Source organism: Triturus cristatus, chromosome 9, assembly GCF_964204655.1.
Source record: "Triturus cristatus chromosome 9, aTriCri1.1, whole genome shotgun sequence".
NCBI lineage: Eukaryota > Metazoa > Chordata > Amphibia > Caudata > Salamandridae > Triturus > Triturus cristatus.
The window spans coordinates 1,245,963,157-1,245,984,175 of NC_140592.1; positions in this window are offsets into that span (position 1 = coordinate 1,245,963,157).

A 21,019-nucleotide genomic window follows, 5' to 3' on the forward strand; every position below is an offset into this window, starting at 1 on the left:
TGCATGATGTGGCACACAGACCACAAATCGCTGGTCCACATTGCAGGCATAAACAACAACTGAAGAGCATAAGAAGGCCAATACCTAGGAACGATAGAACTCTCCATCCCCAGGCTGATATTACACTCCAAAACCACCCGGACCACGTCCAAGTGCCTGGATTCTCGTGTATCTGGCTCACAATCTTATGAAGGCGCGTTATAGCTTTATATACAGATGGCGAATTTTCTGGTATGAATATGCAGCAGCTGGATCCGATGACCCTGCAAGCTCCGCCCCTATCGGCCAGGATGACGTCAAGGACAAGACGATTCTGGAGAACAACAATTCTCATCACTGATTGTTCCTCTGTCAGATTGCCTAGGGCGGCTATAGTCTCGTTTACTACAGCTTCAAGAGTCTTGGTTAGTCTGCGTATCAGCTTACTATTTGATATTGTACCTATATAGGGAAAGATGCCTTTATTGAAATCTACATACTTGTCCCATGCCGTCTCAGTATAATCGACAACTGGGAGATCTCTTCGCTCTCTATTGTGTACTAAATGAACATTCCGATAATAATCAGGTGGAGCTAGGAAAACAGGTGGCAGAAGGAATGCTATGTAACAGGTACCATCCCAATCTAGAGGCAGACGCATATATGCCGTCTGACCACATATAAAGTAAGAATGGCGAGAAGCTCTAAATGAAGATTTACCTTGATCACTATATTCTACTGTAGTAACGCATTGGCTATGGCCCATATGTATGGAACCAACTTTTCTTACACATAATTCACCCTTAACTGGAAATACTGACATAGTGGGCAGAATTAGTTCAACTTCGGATTTGACATTCAGAATCATAAGATTAGGTGTAAAATTACCTAATTTATACACTTCATTTTCTAGATCAGTTCCTGTTCTACTGGGGTGACCCTCCTTATTAGGATGACAGACTTTGAATAAAACTAGATTCAGATTTCCCCATATCCAATGTTGTTGATAAACTGCTGTGTCTGGGTCTATGGAATTTAGTAAACTAAACCATGCTCCACAGGAGCCATTGTGTGTGAACGGATGTGGAAAGAAAGGCAGAACTCCTTTGTTATTCTGATAGGGAGGGAGTCGGCCACACACCCAACAATTGGTGGCATTACTAGTCTGATGGGAATGATGTAACATACTAATGAAGGTGTTATTGCGCAGCGCAAGTCTATAAGATAATTCATGTGGCGGTAGGTCACTAAAAGAATGTTCAGCAGCAACATTATAAACATGTCTAGAAATAGGATGATATATGTGCAAAATCACACTCGTAATAATTATTAAAACACTCAATAAAAACAAAATTAATAATGTCCTCATACAGTAGCTACGCAGTGATTTACAATACGCCTGTCGTTTCAACATTTCTCGGGTATTTTCTCTACTCAGGTCCAAGGGATACATGTCGGAGACAATTCAACCGCTTCACCTTGGAGAGGACTTAAACAATCAAATTGCTCGACTGTTTGGGCCTAAGCTTTAATTTATAGCACTGAGAGTCATTCTGTTCAACAAAAGGAAGTTTTGAATCAGTCTGTGAGGGAGTGCAGGGCACAGTGTCTATATCCGAGGATAGTCCATGAAATTTCTTAATGTGGCTGGAATGTATCCAGCCCTTGCGGCCCTCAACTTTCACGGCTGTTCTTGTGGTCAGCAAGACTAGCTTCGGTGCTTTCCACCTGGGCTCCAACTGGGTCTTCCGATCAAAATTTCTTACAAACACCAGATCCCCCGGAGCAACGTCATGGGGTTTCACCTCAGTGTTGTCAGGAAAAGCTGCAGCTACCTGTGAACGACAAGATTGTAGTGCAGACATCAAGGAAGCCAAGTAATCTGTCAGCATATTACAATTAACATCAGTTATTTTACGTGGTATAGGCGTCCCCCACATATTTGGTGGCCTTCCGAAGATCACCTCATACGGGGATAGCCCTGTTCGAGAGTGTGCTACCATTCTTATGTAAAATAGTGCAACTGGTAATGCTACTATCCAGTCAACACCTTTCTCCTTACATATTTTAGACAATCTGATTTTCAAAATTTGATTATGTCGTTCCACGAGACCTGCTGCCTCGGGGTGTCGGACACAGTGGAATTTCCACTGATATCCCAACAAAAGTGAGACATGTTTCATTAATTCGGATGAGAAAGGCTGGCCGTTATCTGAATATACAACACGTGGTAAACCGTACCGCGGGAAGAATTCTCGAACTAACTGTTTGGCAGTAGTAGGGGCCGTGTAATCTGATACTGGGTACGCCTCAGTCCATCGGGAGAGAGCGCAGACAACTACCAGAACATATTTGAATCCTCGACATCGTTCCATCTGGATATAATCCATTTGGAGCACTTCAAAAGGATGATCAGGAGTCTGGAATCCACCCTGTTCTACGGGAACACTTTTTCCTGGGTTGAACTGACAACATATCATACAGGTACGGACTTTTTGTTTAGCTGCTGCTCGTAAATGTTTGTTGAACCAAATGTGTTGAATGCTATCTAGCATAGCTTTCTCTCCTAAATGCGCTGGGCTGTGAATTGTAGCTATAATGGCTTGGACCATAGAGTCAGGAAGAAACCATACAGATTTCTCCTTCGTCATCCATCCCTGATCTGTCTGGATCCCTCCTAGTTCAGTCCATTTCTTTAATTCTTCTGCAGTAGCATGTGTCTGTATGTCAATTACGTCAAGTGCGGGATCCTTAATTGTCATACACTGTGTTGGTGTCTGAACTATTGGCTTTGTCATGTCTAATGTGCGATTCTGAGCAGTCTGTTTAGCTGTTCTGTCAGCTAAATCATTGCCTTGAGAAATGATATCAGTAACCTTCGTGTGTGCTTTACATTTCATAATCGATATGGCAGTTGGTAGATGTATTGCGTCTAACAAGGCATGAATGAGGGTTCCGTGCTGAATGTGGGCACCATGGGAGGTTAAATAACCTCTCTCTCGCCACAGCACGCCGAAGTCGTGTACAACTCCGAATGCATAACGTGAGTCAGTGTATACATTAACTTTCTTATTTGTGGCTTGAATACAGGCTTGTGTTAGAGCAATAAGTTCTGCTGCTTGGGCTGACAAAGTATCTATACAATTTGTCTCAATAACTTCAGTGTCTGTTGTGACTGCATACGCGGCCACTAAGTCTCCTGTACTTGCTCTCATGCACGATCCATCTACATACAACGTCAGGTCTGGATCTAACAAGGGAACGTCTGTCAAGTCTTGTCTAGGTTTCGTCTTTATTTCAATAATTTCAACACAATCATGAGCTAGTGGGTCTGTTCCAATTACAGGTAATAGTGTAGCAGGATTCAATGTATTACACCGTCGGATCTCTATGTGTGGCTGAAACAATGTCAGTTCATAACCGGTAAGTCTTGCTATGGTCAAGTGTTGTGTTTGTGTTCGGTTCACAAGAACTTCTACTGCATGTGGTACTTGTACTGTCAATGGATGTCCTAACACTATGGCATCGCTTTGTCTGATTGCTAAAGCTGTTGCTGCCACTGATTTCAGGCACGCGGGCAAAGCCTGAGCTACGGGATCTAATGTACTGGAAAAATAAGCACATGGCTTGCGTGATCCTGCTTGATCCTGAGTGAGTACTGACAAAGCAGTACCTTCGCGTTCTGTAACAAAGAGTGTAAAATGTTTGCTATAACATGGTGTTGCTAAAACAGGTGCTTGGCATAAAGCTTCCTTTAGGCTTTCAAAAGCTTGTGTATGTTCCTGAGTCCAAGGGAGAACAGTCGATGTGGCTGCCTCCTGTGTGGTTAACTGAATGAGTGGTTTTGCTAGAAATGCGTACTGAGGGATCCACTGCCTACAATATGAAGTGAGGCCTATGAAAGCCCGCACCTCCTTTTGTGTCTGGGGTATTGACATGTTAGCAATTAACTGGATGCGATCTGGTGTAAGCTGCCTTCCCTCCTTGGACAGCGAGTGACCAAGATAAATAACTCGCTGGACACAGAATTGCAGCTTAGAAGGAGACACCTTGTGCCCCTTGTCGGCTAGAAAATGTAAAACTGTTAGAGAAGCCTTTTCACATTCAGGTTCGCTTCTCGCGGTGATCAGCAGATCATCGACATATTGAAGCAGTGCAGTGTTGACTGGCATGTGGATACTGTCAAGTTCTCGTTTCAGTGCTTGGCTGTAGATGCTGGGGCTTTCTGTGAATCCTTGGGGAGCGCGTGAGAATTTAAAGCTGCGCCCATTTAAACTGAATCCGAACAAATATTGGCTTTCCGGATCTATTGGGACGCTAAAAAAGGCATTCTTGAGATCAATTACAGTAAAGAATGTTGCTTCGGAATCAATTGCTGTCAATAATGATGATATATCGGGGACCACAGGAAATTGTGGCACAATGCACTTGTTTAGTTCACGCAAATCAATAACCAATCGGTATACTGGCGGAGCAGTAGGGTCAGTTCGTTTAAGAATCGGAATTATCGGCGAATTACATACATTGGAGTCTGTTTCTACAACTACTCCTTGGGCAATTAACTCATCAATGATTTTCAGCAAAGCCACTACAGCATCTTGCGGTAACTTGTATTGTCGCAATCGTGGTAATACCACTCCTGCCTTGAGTGTAACTCGGTATGGTGTAATGTTCATGCAACCAACATCAGTAGGGCCTTGTGCCCATAGATGTGCTGGTAAAGTCTGTAGTCGGGGATCCATGTCTCTAGACACATAGTGACCTTTAAAATCACGTAAAAACAACCTTATTCCTCCCGGAGAACAACATATTATGGCTCCTAGGGCTTTCAGAGTTTTAATTCCTAACAGATTTTCGGGGCATGATTTAGTAAGCAATAAATCTGTAGTTCGTGTCAAAGGTCCTATCGTAAGTGGAAGAGGCTGTGATACTTCATTAACAATAGGTTTTCCTGAAAAACCAAGGGAAACATTTTGAGAGCCTGAGAGGGGTGCCCCTGGAACTTCACTACGTTTTATAGTTGTTCGACTTGCCCCTGTATCGAGTAAGAATTTTCTATCTTGACCTAATAATTCACTATGTACATAAGGTCCTTCTTGATCTACAGGAATCTCGATAAGCGGTAAGTCAACTTCCCTCTCTAGGCTGGTTCATGCGTAACGCTGATACTCAGGATATTCATACTGTGCAGTCTGATACATTTGTCGTGTTGTGGTTTGTGTGGCAGTAACAGGCAACGGTGGTGCAGCTGGCACAAACTGTATTGGCTGTTGTGCGGCTGGCATGGCCTGGGAATGCGGCATAGTTCCTTGTTCATTCTGATCTTGTCTGAGTGGCCGTGATCTTTCTTGTGTTTTACCTATGGCGATATTATGTTTTAAAACTGGACAATCGTGTACGTAATGACCTGGCTTTTTGCAATAATTGCATGTCCCTTTTACCGGTCCTGCTGAATCGGAATGTGTCATACCCTTTTTATGTCCTTCAGCCGGTACTGTCTGAGACACTAGCATTTTCATTTTTGTATCTTTCATACGTCTTTGTTCGTGTTCTTGTTCATCTCTAATTCTATTGTGATGATACTGTAGCATTTGTAGCATTTGTGACGGAGTGTTACTTTGCCAGGTACTCTCGAATTTCAATATTCTATTCTTTACTGGAGGTAAAGCATTTTCTACTAATTTTGTCACAAATAAATGTGGATACGATTCACTACTTGTTTTTATACCACTATTTATTCCAAAACATTTTTCAAATCGGGCATAATAGTCACTTGTGTCTTCATCATGCTTTTGTTTACAGGCCGTGATTGCACCCCAATCTTCCTTCTTCGTAGTTAATAAACGTGGCAGTACTTGTACTAGTAAACCTGGTAATGCTTTGACTTTATCCCCGAGCCCTGAACCTGCAGCTCGGGCCTTTTCTTCCGTCTCTAATGCTGTCCAATCTATCTTTTGGTCTCCCACTTCCCACTCTTTTTCTTTCAGTTTTTCATAAATGCCAGCAGGTAAGAGCACCTTTAATATCGTCATAATATCAGGATAGGTATACTCTCCCATCAGCAACATGTCCTTAATTTCTCGATGGAAACCCGCTGGGTCTTTGTCATGACTTGGTACTACTTTCTTCATCTCTAACAATTCAATTTTTGATATGGGTGTGTATACAAATACACGGTGAAACTCATTGTCTTCGCCTTTTATTGGGTGCACTTCTCGTAAGGGATTTTGTCTATCCATATAATACGGCGTTCTTTCTCTGCGGGGCAGCGAGAAAGAATCCGGACTTACAAAAAGGACATACTGTTTACGTGACACTAATATTTCTTTAATTAACTTGTTACTAGAACCTTTCCATCTGTTCGTGAGTAGTTCCGTTAATATATCAGGTAAAGGACCAGGGTCAGCATGTTGGCTCTTATATAGTATAAGGAGTTGCTGAATCATATAGATTCCAGCTAAACGTTGTTCATCTGCACTAAGGTTAAAAAACGTGTGTGCTACGGTCTTATCACCGTATTTTCCAGGACTGTCAATCCAGTGAACGGCTGATCTGGCCAATTCTTGCTCATCCATGGAATCGAGGAGGTGGTAACCCCTTCGTTCTCGTAGTAGTTTATCTGCGGCTTGGAACAAATGTTCAGGAGACTTTAAATTTATTACAGGCGTCGGATACGTTCTGCTATTATTTGGACATTCTGAGTGTATGGGATCAGAAAAGCATCTAGTATTATCACAGGATCTTCCTCTGCCTACGTATGCTATGGTTTCTGACTGTCTTGTGGAATTCCCTGATTCGGATACTTCATCTTGCTCGAACTCGTCTGTTTCCAATCTTTCTTCGTGAATACGTTCTATTTCTCTACGGATTTTTCGGCACATGGCTATTATACAGTTTTTCTTATCGTGTCTCCCTTCTGATATATTCTGGCTCCATCTTGTAAGAATAAGCATTGTATTCGGGTCTACCCCCGGACGGTCTTGATTTCTGATCACACAGTTTATGAGGAAACGTAACAGTTCCCCCTGTATCTCTACTTTCTGGAATTCCATAGCTCTGTTAATACATTCTGGGTCTCGCCCTGTTTGGACAAAATGATATATGTTATCTAGATGCGTAGTCATTCCTGGTAACCTCGCTAAATACTCTGCGGCTCGTCTGATACGTAATGATGCCAGGACCATTTCGTCCTCTTTACCGACCACCGGGTCATATCTACAATCTATAAGGAGTTCCTTAAGCGTACGTTCACTTACGAATTTGGGTGTACGTGAATGCGCTGATTCTTGAAAAACAAGTTTATTTATTCTAGGTGGCGTAAAAGTATTGCTTGCACCTCCCGTGGCCCCTTCAGGGGCGTCGGGTGTGAATGGATTCGTCGAACGTGACACAGCAACTATAGGTGTCGATACCACTGTAGAATCGATTGCGGGGACAGATGCGGAAACAGATGTGCTTGCCGGAGCTCGTGTCGGGACTTGCTGTTGCACGGGGACAGATACCTGATCCTGACGTTGAACCCCTCCGCCAGACGGTCTATGTGGTGTGGGGTTAGCATACTCGGGAGCTGCGTCATCTAGATATGAGGAAAGAAAAACATCTTCTGCGGTTCTGGGATGCCCTTTTGGATGTACCTTAATTGGAAATAATGGGGGTGGCAAGTCTTTTGGCATCTCTGGAACAGCCTTAGGTAGTCCTTCGGCTAGGAGAGGATACATACCACTCATAAGAGCGTTTCTTTGTCTATCTACTTGTTCTGATTTCACTCGGATACCTTCCTCAATTAATATATTTTCTTGAACTTCCTTTGAACTCTCTTTACTCCTCTCTTCTTGTCTACGTGCTTTTTCTGTACGTCTATGAGATTCTTTACGCCATAACTCAACAGCGTCTTTCTGTGACTGTCTGACTTTTCTTTTCCATAACTCTTCCTCCACTTTCATGATGCACTCTGCATCCCAGGTTCCCGCTGCGGGCCACCTTTGACTTTCCGGCAATCCCTTGGTATAATCTACCCATAGATCAAGAAACAATATGGCATCTAAGCCATGCTTGTGATACATAAAATGCCCTGGAGTGTCCCTAGGAGGAATAGGAACTGCTTCTTCAAGCACCCCTTTTCTAGTAGTAATCTGTCTTAACTTCGAAAAGAGCGGCATATTGACAACTGATCTGATACTTAATCTTGAACACACTTAATACAAAAAAAAGCACAACAATGAACAATCATTCATACCACAATATGTAGGACATTTTTAACACATTAAACATTAAACATTAAACATTTTAACCTTTAAAAATGACCAACAATGATGACAGTCTGCATAACTAATCACCAAGCAGAATTCTTGACACTAACTAGATACTTCGGAATACTTGATATACTGCTAAACAGTACATATACACTGCTAAACAGTGCAGACCGGATTTGTGTACCCAAATCCGTCTTGACTGGCACAACCTATGTGCGCGTCAACACGCCTCCCCGGCGATGGTACTCACCGGGTAGCTCCTTGAAACGGAAGGCCTCAGAGAATGGACGGGACTCGATGACTGCGGATAGCGGACCCTCTGGACATCGGGATTTCGAAAACCTGGTGGGCCTCTGTATACCTCGGATCTTGCTCTCTCAGCTAGGCTCTGGTCGGGATACTTCGCACTTCTCACCGCCTCGTCTGGGTTGATCGCAGCCTCAGTCGCCCCCGCTTGACCGGAGGGAGCTTACAGGAAATCCTGCTGGTACGCGTTTATGGTCCGTCCAGCTGTGGCAGGAGACCGGGCCTGCAACGCACCGCCGGCGCGTGAGATGAGAAAGTGTCCCTGTTCGGGCACCATTATGTGGTAAATATTCTTTTTACCTTGACTGAATTTCATACGGAATCTAAAATAAAGTAAAATAGCTCAGAATAACAAGAGGCAGAATCCGTGGTATAAGAGATTTTCTGAATGGGCTTTATTCCAAAATGGCCGACTCGAGTGGCGGCCTTCAGGTTCCGTCACCACGAGGGTTCAGGAAGTGAAGTACAATACTTTATTGACAAGAAGTAACTTTTATAGGTCATACATTACAATGAAACGAATGCAAAAGGCGTAACAATTGATAAGATGAATGACATAGTGGTATGTAATCGAAACTAGGCGTAATAAGGAGCAGAAAGAAACATGATTGGCTCTGATTATCATGCATAGGTGGATCTATAAGATAATACTTAACATAGATGCGCGCGCAGCAGCATGACGTGTGATTGACGTGCAACTAGGGGGTGAAGGGGACTTGACATTTAGCTCTACATGTGGAGACGAGAAGTCTGGGGGGTCAAGTCAACCTAATCCCAAATCATATCTAACATCCTATGTTTAGAGAACTATGTTATCCACAAGAAAAGACTCTCGGACAGAATCTATTCTATACTGACTGTGTGTGCGTGTACAAGCGTCTAAGTGTCTATATGAGATGCGAGGGGCAGAAAACTTTCCATGGCAACAGGGCTATGAATTACTTGCAGGAGGACGGAAAGGCCGAGTCCTTTGCTTGTGAGTTAAAGGAAATGTTTACCTAAATCACTAGACAGGAATGCATCGGCTGAAGAGCAAAGTAGATAATTCGAAGGTGAAATACAGCTTCTTGGCAGGCAGGCAAAACTGGCCGAGGCAGGCACCGTTAGCTGCACAGGGAGTAGGACAAAGTTCATGGATACAGATGCGAGCTCAAGCTGAAGCTGTCAGAGACAGAGAGCAGGGAAGGCTTTGAGGACAGAATCGGGCCTACTTGCCTGAACTGTAAAAATGGAGTAACTTAGCCATATAAAGTCGGTGGCCTTTCATACTTAGGAATCGAATATCCAGCCCATTGATGGCGGATCTGACAGAGAACATGTTGACGGTGGACGCACATATGTTTGCGTTTTGGAAACTGGAACTGGAGGGAACATACATGTACTTGTGACATGCACATAGAACCGTTGGGGTCCAAGATAGGGGACATAACGAATCAGGAAAATCCACATTTCCACAGGCTCCATCCTCCCACAACCATCCACCAACTCAGAGGGTGCACATTTTGGGGCCTGAGTATCTCACCCTCTCCTTCCACTGATCCTCCGCCCCATGGTCCTAAAAGCTCGTAGTGGCCAGGGGCACGGAGAGGGCTCCACGTCAGGTGGCATATGGATGGAGTTAGTGAGAGCGAATGATCGATCCGCAGTGACCCGGGCAGAATGGGGAGCAAAATGGAGAAGCCCAAGACAGCGGGTGCAAAGGGCTCCAAGTCTGTGCAGTCAAACAAGCTCGACCGCTACACTTTCCTTAAGGACGCGATGCAGGAGCACCATGCCAGAGGCAAATCCATAGGTGATTCGGGAGGGGACAGCCAGGACCTGACATTGAAAGACGTCATAGAAGCCATAACTGGGGTCAAGACCTCCTTGGAGCATAAGATGGACTCTATATCGATAGAAGTAAATCTCATCTGAGCAGACCTCACCAAAATAAATGAGGAGGTCAAGCAAGTAGAAATCACTACAGCAAGCCTAGTCAACGATGTCGCACAGCTTCAAGGGGAGGTCCGTGACTTACAAACTTTTCGGAAATTTACTGAACACAAGCTGGACGATTATGAGGGGCGCCTTCGGCGTAACAACATACGCATACTTGGGGTGCCAGAAAAGGCAGAGGGACAAGCCTCAGACCTCTTTGTGGAAGACCTTATCATGCGCCATCTGCAACTCAAAGGTCTCAGCAAATTCTTTGTCATTGAAAGAGCGCACAGGGTCCAGGGACGGTGTCCAAAGCCGGGAGCCCCCCCACATCCGATGTTAGCGAGAGTGTTGAATTACCGAGACAGGGATGTGATCCTTTACAACGCCCGAACAGCGTCACCTCTTCAATACGATAACGCCGAAATCACCTTTTTTCCGGACTTCACGCAGCTGGTACAGAGACAGAGAAGAACCTTCCTGATGGTGAAAAAGAAACTCTGAGAGAGGGTTTAAATATGCAATGCTGTTCCCGGCGCGACTTCATGTTGAGGCTGAGGGACAAGCCTGGGTCTTCGAACAGCCGTAAGCGGCTTCCGAATGGCTTGAGAGCAGGACAGACCGAAACTATGACACTCGTGACAATATAGAAAAGTGGTGCATCATTGTTTTTTGCTCACGTACCGTGTCAGTATTATTACTCAATTCCAAGCCTACTCAAGCCTCATACTCACTACATCAAAGGTTCTGCCCCACTGCCACACCTACTTGGTCCGTGCCTCCAGGCATTTGCAAAGTCGAATCCCTTAGAACGGCTTTTATCATGCCAGTCAGTCAAAAGATACTTTATTCGGTTCATAACAAAAACCATAAAAGTATAGTACATAGTACATCGAAGTCAAGACCGCTATTAAAATATAAAAGAACAATTGTACGAATTTTTACAAACCATACAATACAATTACATATATATATAAAAGACAAACATTATAAATATCATTAAAAAGAACGATACAAACACATTAAACAAGAAGCAAAGCACTCGGTCATAATTCATAAATTTCCCACTATGTACACTATAGCCAATTAATCTTTTTCCTCAGTCTCATTGCTATTGCCAAAACATTTGCTATATTAACGATCTCCCAGGTATTACACAACTGCTGTAGGTACAAAAGAGCAGGTTTAACTTGTCTAAAGCCCTTATCTTTAATAAAAGGAAATATGAACTTTGTACGAATGGGGCACAAATGTTTACAAAAGAAAATAAAGTGCACAGTGTCTTTAATAGAGAATCTATCACAAGAACAAATCTCCGAATCCATCTCCTTCGTCCACCCTGGGCGTTCAGTAAGCAGAAGGTGGAATTTGTTCAATCTAAACTTAGTCAATGAGTAACGATGATTCATGTTGTTGACGATTCCCAAGTAGGGTTCTATGCCACTGGAGGTAATTAACAACTGGTGAGCCCTTACTGTTGGTTTACATAATTTCTTTTCTTCTCTTGCTAGATATACCAACTGCTTGCATGTATCTTTCACCCATTTCACATCCCCCTTTAGTAAATTATTTGGGTGATCAAACAATTCTGGACGACCCATTTCTATTGTTAGTTTTTTAACATAGTTCAACCAGGGGATGGTATTACCGTACTCAAGGGCTAAACAATCCCTGAGAATCTCATGATTCAGCTCTAATTCTGGGTTTAACCATATTGAGATCCATTTCAATTGCGGGGCTAAGGCTATGCGGTCTGCTAGATATTCTAACCCGCACTCTTGGTGAACAATGTATCCAGGTGTTGACTGGGGAACGGATAAGATAGATTTCAAGAACTTATCCTCTGCCACCTGCAACGTCTTTACATTTTTGAACCCCCACAGATCAGCTCCGTACATAGCTATTGAAGTGCATTTGGCATCATACGTTTTCAACACAGCCTGTAAAGGCTTCACCCCTAATTTACGGGCGAAGTCCAGGACAGCCAAGATAGACCTAGACCTAGCAAAGGCATTACGTTTGGCAACTAGTTGGGGCAACCAGGTGGACTTCTCGTCAAAAATAACCCCCAGATATGGAAATCTTGTAACCCTAGATAAAACATTCCCTTCACAGTGCATAGTCTTAAATCTTTTGGGCATGCTGCCCACGATCATTAGATGAGATTTGGAAAAAAAAAACACTTAAATCCAGCGCATTCGTAAAATTGACAAATAGGTTTAAGAGACATTGCAGCCCCACTGCTGTGCGTGCTATTAAAGCGGCATCGTCCGCATATAGTAATGCCGGAATGGAATACTTGCCAGCCCTTGGAATATCTTTGCACGCCTCCGTTAAAACAGCACCCAGGTCATTAGTACAGAGGGTAAAAAGTAGGGGGGCTAAAATACACCCCTGCCGAACCCCGTTAGTGATCCCAATCTTGCCCGTACAGTTACCTAAGCGGTCATATCTAACTGTGGCTGTAAGGTCCCTGTGTAAATCAGCGAGAAAATACACAATGTTTTTATCAATGCCAAGCTTAAGGAGCAATCCCCAAAGTTTGGACCTATTGACTCGGTCGAAGGCCGAGGAAAGGTCCATAAAGGCTAAATATAGCGTACCCCTTTTGGCAATGGTGTATTTTCCAATTAATAGCTGAAGGTTGAGGCTTTGATCTATAGTGCCTCGTCCCTTCCTAAACCCATATTGCAGGCATGAAAGGGTATCTGTATCCTCCAACCAAGCTGTTATTTTGCCTAGGACCACTCGACCTTGCACCTTCACCGCAGAATCAATAAGAGAGATAGGGCGATAACAACTGGGATTCTCTCTGTTGCCTTGCTTAAAAATGGGTACGATAACAGATTCAGACCAGGTTTTCAGAATACCTGCAGTACATACCCTGTTAAAAACATTTGTTAAAACTGTGGACCAGGTCTTGACATCTGTTATGTTATGTTATGTTATTTATTCTTTTGTATAGCGCAACGGTTACTCAAAAAGAGTGTCCCGGCGCTTTTTAGGTAAGGGAAACAGATTTCAAAATAACACAACACAGCTAAAAACAGGTTAAAAGATAAACAAAAAGAAAACAAACAACTGGGAGACCTATTGAGAAAACAGCCAGGTTTTGAGACCTCTTCTAAAATCAAGGAGAGTAAACGCCCCCCTCAAAGAGAGCGGTAGTGCGTTCCACATCTGTGGGGCCAACAGAATGAAAGAGCGGCCCCCCAGGCGAGCCCTCTTCACACGCGGAACAGCCGCCAAAAGTAGAGATTCTGACCGCAACGAGCGAGTCGGATGGTAGAAGGTCAGTCTCTTTTGAAGATGTTTAGCTCCCACCGCATGGAGCGCCTTGTAGGCCAGGGTCAAAGCCTTAAAGGCGATCCGTTTGCGGATGGGTAGCCAGTGCAACGCCACCAACAACCCAGAGGCGCTGACCCGTCTACTTAGGCCAAAAATGGCCCTGGCCGCCGCGTTCTGTACAACTTGAAGCCTTTGTAGCAGATACTCAGGCAGGCCCAGGTAAAGAATGTTGGCATAATCCAACCTGGAGCCTATCAGAGCCTGCACCGTCCGCCTCCTGTGCTCCTCGGATAAGAGAGGCAGAAACCTCCGCAGCATTTTTAACAGGCCAAAGCAAGTGCCGGTTACCCCCAAGATCTGGGCTTTCATCGTCAGCCCCTTGTCCATCTTAACCCCCAAGTTTTTAGCCATGGGAGAAGAGCCGGACGGAGGGAACATGTCGATGGGCCACCAGGCCTGCCAGCTAGGCTCCGTCTCGCACCCAAAGAAGAGTACCTCCGATTTGTCGGAATTGCACTTGAGGCTGTTCCGTTGGAACCATGCGAACACAGCCCCTAGGCAATTCTGGATACTCTCCCCGTCAAAGTCGGCCCCTCTCTCGCAAGAGAAGAGGAGCTGGGTGTCGTCGGCATACGACACGATCCGGGCACCAAATGACTCCGCCACCGCCGCCAAAGGGGTCATAAAGATGTTAAAAAGGGTCGGGCTCAAAATAGAGCCCTGAGGGACCCCGACTCCCAGAGGCGGCATTACGGCGGTGTCAGACGATGTCCAGATCGTTTGCCGGCGGCCGGCCAAAAAGGAAGAAAACCATTTGAGCACCGTCCCCCGCAGACCAATCTCAAAGAGTCTTGCGAGCAGGCCCTCGTGGGGGACGGTGTCAAAAGCCGCCGACAAGTCCAACAACACCAGCATGACTTTGCCCCCGGAATCCAACACCCCTTTAATGGTTTCAGAAACCTCAAGGAGCGCGGTCTCGGTGCTACGATGAGAACGGAAGCCCGACTGGGAGTCATGTAATAACTCATGAGACTCCAGAAAATTGGAGAGCACCGACTGAACGTGCTTCTCCAAAATTTTTACAAGGGCCGGCAGCAACGAGATTGGCCTATAATTGGCTGGGGCTTTCGGGTCAAGTCCCGGCTTTTTAAGCAGCGGGATGACCATTGCCTGCTTCCATACTGGCGGAACCTCTCCCAGACTCAACGACAGGTTGAGAAGAGGGTGCGCTAGCGGATTAACCACCTCCGCCAGTTTACCCAGGAGCTTAGCAGGGCAGGGGTCAAGCGGAGACCCAGATTTTAAGTTGCCCATAAGCGCTAAAGAAGCTGAGGCTGGCAGAGAAGGAAACTCAGCCAATAAGGCACCCTGCGCAACTGAAGGAGGCGAGGCCGCCTCGGGTAGCGGCAATATAACCAGTTCACTCGATAGAAAGGAGTCCTGGATAAGTTTGATCTTGCCAGTAAAAAAACATGCAAGATCCGCCGCCCAAGATTCTGCGGGCCCCTCTTCCGAAGCAGTAGTCCGAGGGGAGATGAATTCTCGAACAATGGTAAAGATCTCCTTACTGGAGTTCGAAGCTGCTTCGATTCTCCCCGCAAGATAGTCTTTCTTTTCGAGGCGGATGTCTCGGTGGTAAGCTTTCACCACCGCCATGTAGGCAGCCCTGTCCTTGCTGTCATAATGTGCCCGCCAGGCCCTTTCGGCTACCTTGCACTGCTGCCGCGTAGCCTTCAGAGCAGGGGTAAACCAAGGGGCCGAGACCCGCTTAGATGTCAAGCGGGGGGGCGGGACTGGGGCCAGGTCATTCAGCCTCTCCGTCAGCCATTCTTGCAGGGACTCCAAATCTCTCTCTAACTCCCCAGACAGAGAACAAGGGTGCTTCACAGCAGCCAGAGCCAGCATCTCAGGGGTCACCCTGCTGAATGCGCTAAAGGCTCGTCCCCGCTGCTGTGCGACAGGGTAAGGCGCCCTGGCGTTGCCGCTGATTACAAATTTGGCCAGCCAGTGATCCGACCACAAGACCGGGAGAATCTCTTTCACCACTAGAGGCGAGGTCGAGAAGACCTGGTCTAGAGTGTGCCCCTTGTCATGGGTCGGGCCCTGCAAATGCGGGGTAAGACCCAGCGGAGTCATAGCCTCCAAAAGCTTAATAGCGGCGGGGTCCGACGGATCATCCATCCGGATATTAAAGTCCCCCGCCACTAAGCAGTGTTCTGCTCTCAGTGCTAGGCCCACCAGCACTGAATCAAGATCAGCAAAAAACGTCCCAAGCGGACCAGGGGGGCGGTAGACTAACAGTCCCTTTACTGATTGATGCGGCGCTAGCACAATTGAAAAAGCCAGCGATTCCGAGCCGCGGATGTCCTCAGTGGGCAGGATAGTGCAAGGCGTGCCCTTCTTAACCATCAGTGCAACCCCGCCACCCCTGCCCTTAGATCTATCCTTCCTGAAGACATCAAAATCCGGCGGAATGGCCATAGCCACATCAGGATTAGAGGCTTCACCCCACCAGGTCTCCGTCAGCATTAGGCAAAGTGGCTTCTCTGTCTCGAGGAGCTCAAAGATGTGTTGCGCATGGCTGCGTGCAGATCTGGTGTTTAACAGCATGCAGGCATACTCTGCACCAGCACTGACAGTAGGAGGGGCTGATGACAGAAGCCGTGTCGGATGCCAGCCACAACCCGGACATCGCGACTTACCTCTGTAGCGGCCCGGGAAGACAGTACAACAGCAGCTCTCCCTATGGTTCAAGGAGCGCAGCTCCCTAGAAGAGTACCGCACCAAATGAGGGCCCGGATTACTCATCCTTGTTGAGCAGAGCCCCGCCCGCCGCATCTGATTTAAAGAGGTCTGCTGGAACGCCATCGGGACCCGGAGCCTTATTGCTCGTCATCTTCCTGATAGCGTCTGCCACCTCAATCTTAGTGACCGTCAAAGTATAGGGATCAAAAATAGGGGTGGCCATATTCACCTCCCCACAGTTTTCCCCTTCATAGACTGACTTAAAATGGGAGCACCACAACTGTTCCTGAATACCACAATCTAATTGGTCATTACAAGGGTCATGGAAAAAGGGTTTGTTTACGACAGCCCAGAATTTGGCGCTGTTCCTGAGCACATCCACGGAGGTTAATTCTTCCCAGGCATCCTCCCGAATCTCCCGCCTTCTGGTTTCCAGAGCTTTATTATAACTTTTCCTTAATAAGGCCACAGTAGCCCTATTCACTGGCTTACAATTCAGGGCGGCCTTCAGCTTTTTATTGGCTGACGAACAATTTCGGTCAAACCACCCCATCTCAGCAGGATCCTTAGCTTTCCCTGTACGTCTAAGGTCTGCTGAGACCTGGGTACAAATTATTGAATAAGCCTCTAAAACTTCCTCATTCCCTGCTTCCAAATTCAAACATGTGTCCAGCTCAGATCCTACCTTCCTTATTAAGTTGGTATGAAAGTCTCCCGGTATGACTCTACTCCATCTAATCCTACAGGCCTGATCTATTGGACGAATATCAGATTTGTCTGTTCTAATTTGAGCTATCACAGGCTTTATGATCAGGTCCGAAACACTGAGGGCCACTGGGTCATAGTCGGTGAAATGTGACCAAACCGGCAAATATCCATGAATCCTATCCCCCAGTGCTAAGCTAATAAAGATATAATCAATAACCGAGTGACTACCATTCCCTTTAAAGGTAGGTATCTCCTCATCCAGCGTGGATGGAAGCATCAGACCATTATCTGCCAAAATTATTTCAAGGAGATCTCCCTGTACAGAATGTTCAAAATGAGTCTCCCCTTGCTCTGCTGGACCTAATAGATCTAATGACAAACATTTATCCAGACAGCCATGGTTATTGAAGTCTCCCATAACTATAATAAAACATTGATTTTTATTGACCTCCTTGTAATCTGTCAAAAAAAGATTTAACATGGCCAGGTGATCCGTCGTGGTGACTCTGTCGTATGAATTATAAAAATTAATAATAAGGACATCTCCCACCCACTCAGAGAAATTTGTACTGCTAGGCAGTTTCGTGATCCCGTATCTAGTTGAATATGGGTACCGGGAATGGTAGCTGAAATTAGAGTAACCAGGCCACCCTTCGCCCTCCCCATATTAGATGGAACGGCCGTAATAGAATAACTCGAGTAACCATCCAAACTCAGGATATTCCCTGTATCCCAGGTTTCTTGTAGTCCTATAATATCACCCACACCAATAAATTCTCTCCATACTGGGTCATCTATTTTATTTTTGAGACCAGCAACATTCCAAGTTACCAGCTTTATGGATGTACCCCTAGACCCTTGATCACGCCCATCTACAAGGGGGGCGTTTCTTACCAGTGTAGCTGCACTGGGAACTCTAACCGGGGTGACAGGGATAATAGTATCTTCTTGGATCCCTAGTCACTCGTTTTCTCCCAGATTAGAAAAGGTATCAAATCTATTGAAGACTGGAACAGTGAATTCATAAGGACCTCTCCCTTTAAATAGATCACTACACACTGGCCTGATGTTATGTGGGGTATAAAAGAACCCCAAAGGGAGTATGTTTACATACTCTTTTTGAATTCTGACTGACCCAGCCTGCCTCAATATGTCATCAACCAGCCTGGGGGATCTAAAGCTTATGACGACACAGTCGCCTTCTAAGCTTTTCTTGATCTTGCCCACCCACGGCACCCTTCTAATCATCATGAAATTGTTATCCAAATGTTGTCCCAAAACTGTTTTGTTGGACAGGTAGTGGAGGGCCTTATTTTTTAGTGAGGTCCAATGTTCATTTTGGCCGCCCTCAATTTTGGGAACATTAGCAAGGATTATTGTATAAGGACATGCCTCTACTGGTAGATGTAATGACAATTCTCTCTTGGGGGGCTGTGTCGGGGGACTTAGTCTCCCCACTGGGCCCCGAGGAACCTGTTTCTCTCCCTGAGTGGCTCCAGTGACTTTTGGCACTAAAGATGGAATACTTAGTCCTAGGCCCTGGGAAGTCGCTAGGGGTACCGGTTGTTGGAGTGGGGTGATTATAGAATCCAACAAGTTATTAGCTGAGGCTGTAACTACACTTAGTGAGTGAGCTGCCGATGTACTTGGCCCCGTCTTTGAACCCTTAGTGTTAAGATGCTTTTCAATTACATTAAGTCGGTCCCCTATTCGTTCCAACTTAGCCATTAAGGGCAAAGTAAATGACCTAAGACGTGCATCCAAAATCTTAACAAAATCTGACATAATAATTCCCCCACTGCTGTTCTCAGTATCTAAATCAATACAATCATTTCTTCCCTCCCCCCTATCCTCATTGTCGAGGTTGGGGACATTAACTCCATTTCGATCCGACCCAGATGCGGAGTTGCTCTTTCTCGGCTGTTTTGCCTGTTGCCGACTACCATATGGGGTATTCTTAGCCTTCCTTTTCCCTGGGACGGTTTTACTACGATTGGTTATCATGTCTGGTCTAGCCCTCAACTGCCTGGTGCATATAGCCACGGGGAAAGGGGCTACACTAGTTACAGGTAGGGGGGCGGGAGAAATCGTAAGACTATCTGCTGCTACTGACCCCTTTGAAATCATGTAGGGGTGCGAGCAGTCCAATGGAGCATCAATGGGGGCAGGTTCCACTACAGTTAAGGACGGAGAAACTGTTTGCCTAATTGGATCCAAGGACAATCTCCGCTCAACTAATTCGATTTCCTTTGCAACTGCCATTTCTACCTGTTTCAGATAACCATCAAGAGTCCCCATACCCAATGCCCTCATACCTGTTTTGGTGTTCACTTTAGCCATACTAATGGGTTGATTGTTACTAGTTACACCTTCCCCCTCAGGGACAAAATCAGGTTCTGAATCACAAAATAAAATGTCCCGCACCACACTTACAGTTCGAATGACCGATATGTATCCACAAGTTGGAAAGGGATTGTCCCAGCCCAGCCTCTGAGGGCCTAAGAGGGCCCGCCCTTTGCCCAGGCTTAGACCGGCGCCGCCCGCGCGCGTCCCGCGACGCGGAGGGAGCCTGATTGTATTTAGCGCCTCCGGGCGCGTAAGAGGCTGTGTGTGGGGGCGGGAAACAAGCCGGGGATTCTGGGTGTTGTAGTCCTGCTCCCCCCACTCGGCGACCGCTAGATGTTCTGACAGCGGTGGCGGGGGGGAGCAGCAGCCCAGGCAACAAGCGCTCGCAGCGCGGGTCCAAGCGGCAGCCTGACGGTCCCAAAACGAGTCCCAGGTAAGGGCAAAGGCAGCTTCGAATTGACAGAAGCATCTTGAAAGCGTTTTTTGGGCGGTCAGTGAGCCTGACTCTGCCCCCCCCCGCACGTACCGTGATGTCGTCATTCAAGATTGTAACAAGGGGGACTACACACAGCCGCCTGCATCATGGGGATTGTGGATTCTTCCTCATCTGTGACTGTGTGTCCGCCCCATTGGCGGGGATGGTCGCACTCCAATTTGTGCATATCAAAGTGTTTTAAAATTACAAAATTAGGTTAGAACATATCATTGCAAGAATATTTTTGTAAAGCCCACACTGCTGGTACGTAAGGAGCCAATACCCCACTCAAAGAAAAGTTTGGGGATGTGCGGGCAGAGATCACCTATGTTGCATCATGGGGATTATAGTCTCACGCCCCAAGGTGTCTCACTACACATCCCACAGTTTTAGAAATGTTATTTGGGAAAGCAATTTTCTCTTACGTTCCATTAAGGGTCAGCAGAGCGTGTCCTATAGATGGAGCCCTTTCATGGTCACCAGTGTGCCCCTGTAACGGTCAAAAGGATGCCTGTAGCGTCTTAACTCTCTCCATATTACCCTAGTGCACCACCATTGGTGTCCTTGGGTATTTGCGGGCTCAGAATGTGTACTGATCATTTATCTGCAGGAACTGGTGTGCATGCACGTAGGAGGGCACATGTTGTGCCCCCTGTGTGCATCCACATGTGGAAGAGGCACAGAGTAAGAACCTCTATGAACCGCCAGTGGAGAGGAAACTCGTAATATGCCTGGTGGGACCACACCGGTTCCCCCAAACATATTGCAGCCTCCTGACTGCCGCAACATGCTGCAGCGGGGCTGTGGCAGTCCAACTGCCCGAATCGTAATGGGGTGGTCACGAGACCTCCACTGCCAGGCCACCATGAGTCTGGCGGTCCGTGGACCGTCAGACTCTTAATCGGGCCATAGGTCAGAATCCTCCTTGGAACCATGCCCTCTGATACACTTAAAAGAGGAGTCTCTGTAATCAAATCTGTCCTTTGTGATATACTTAACACTT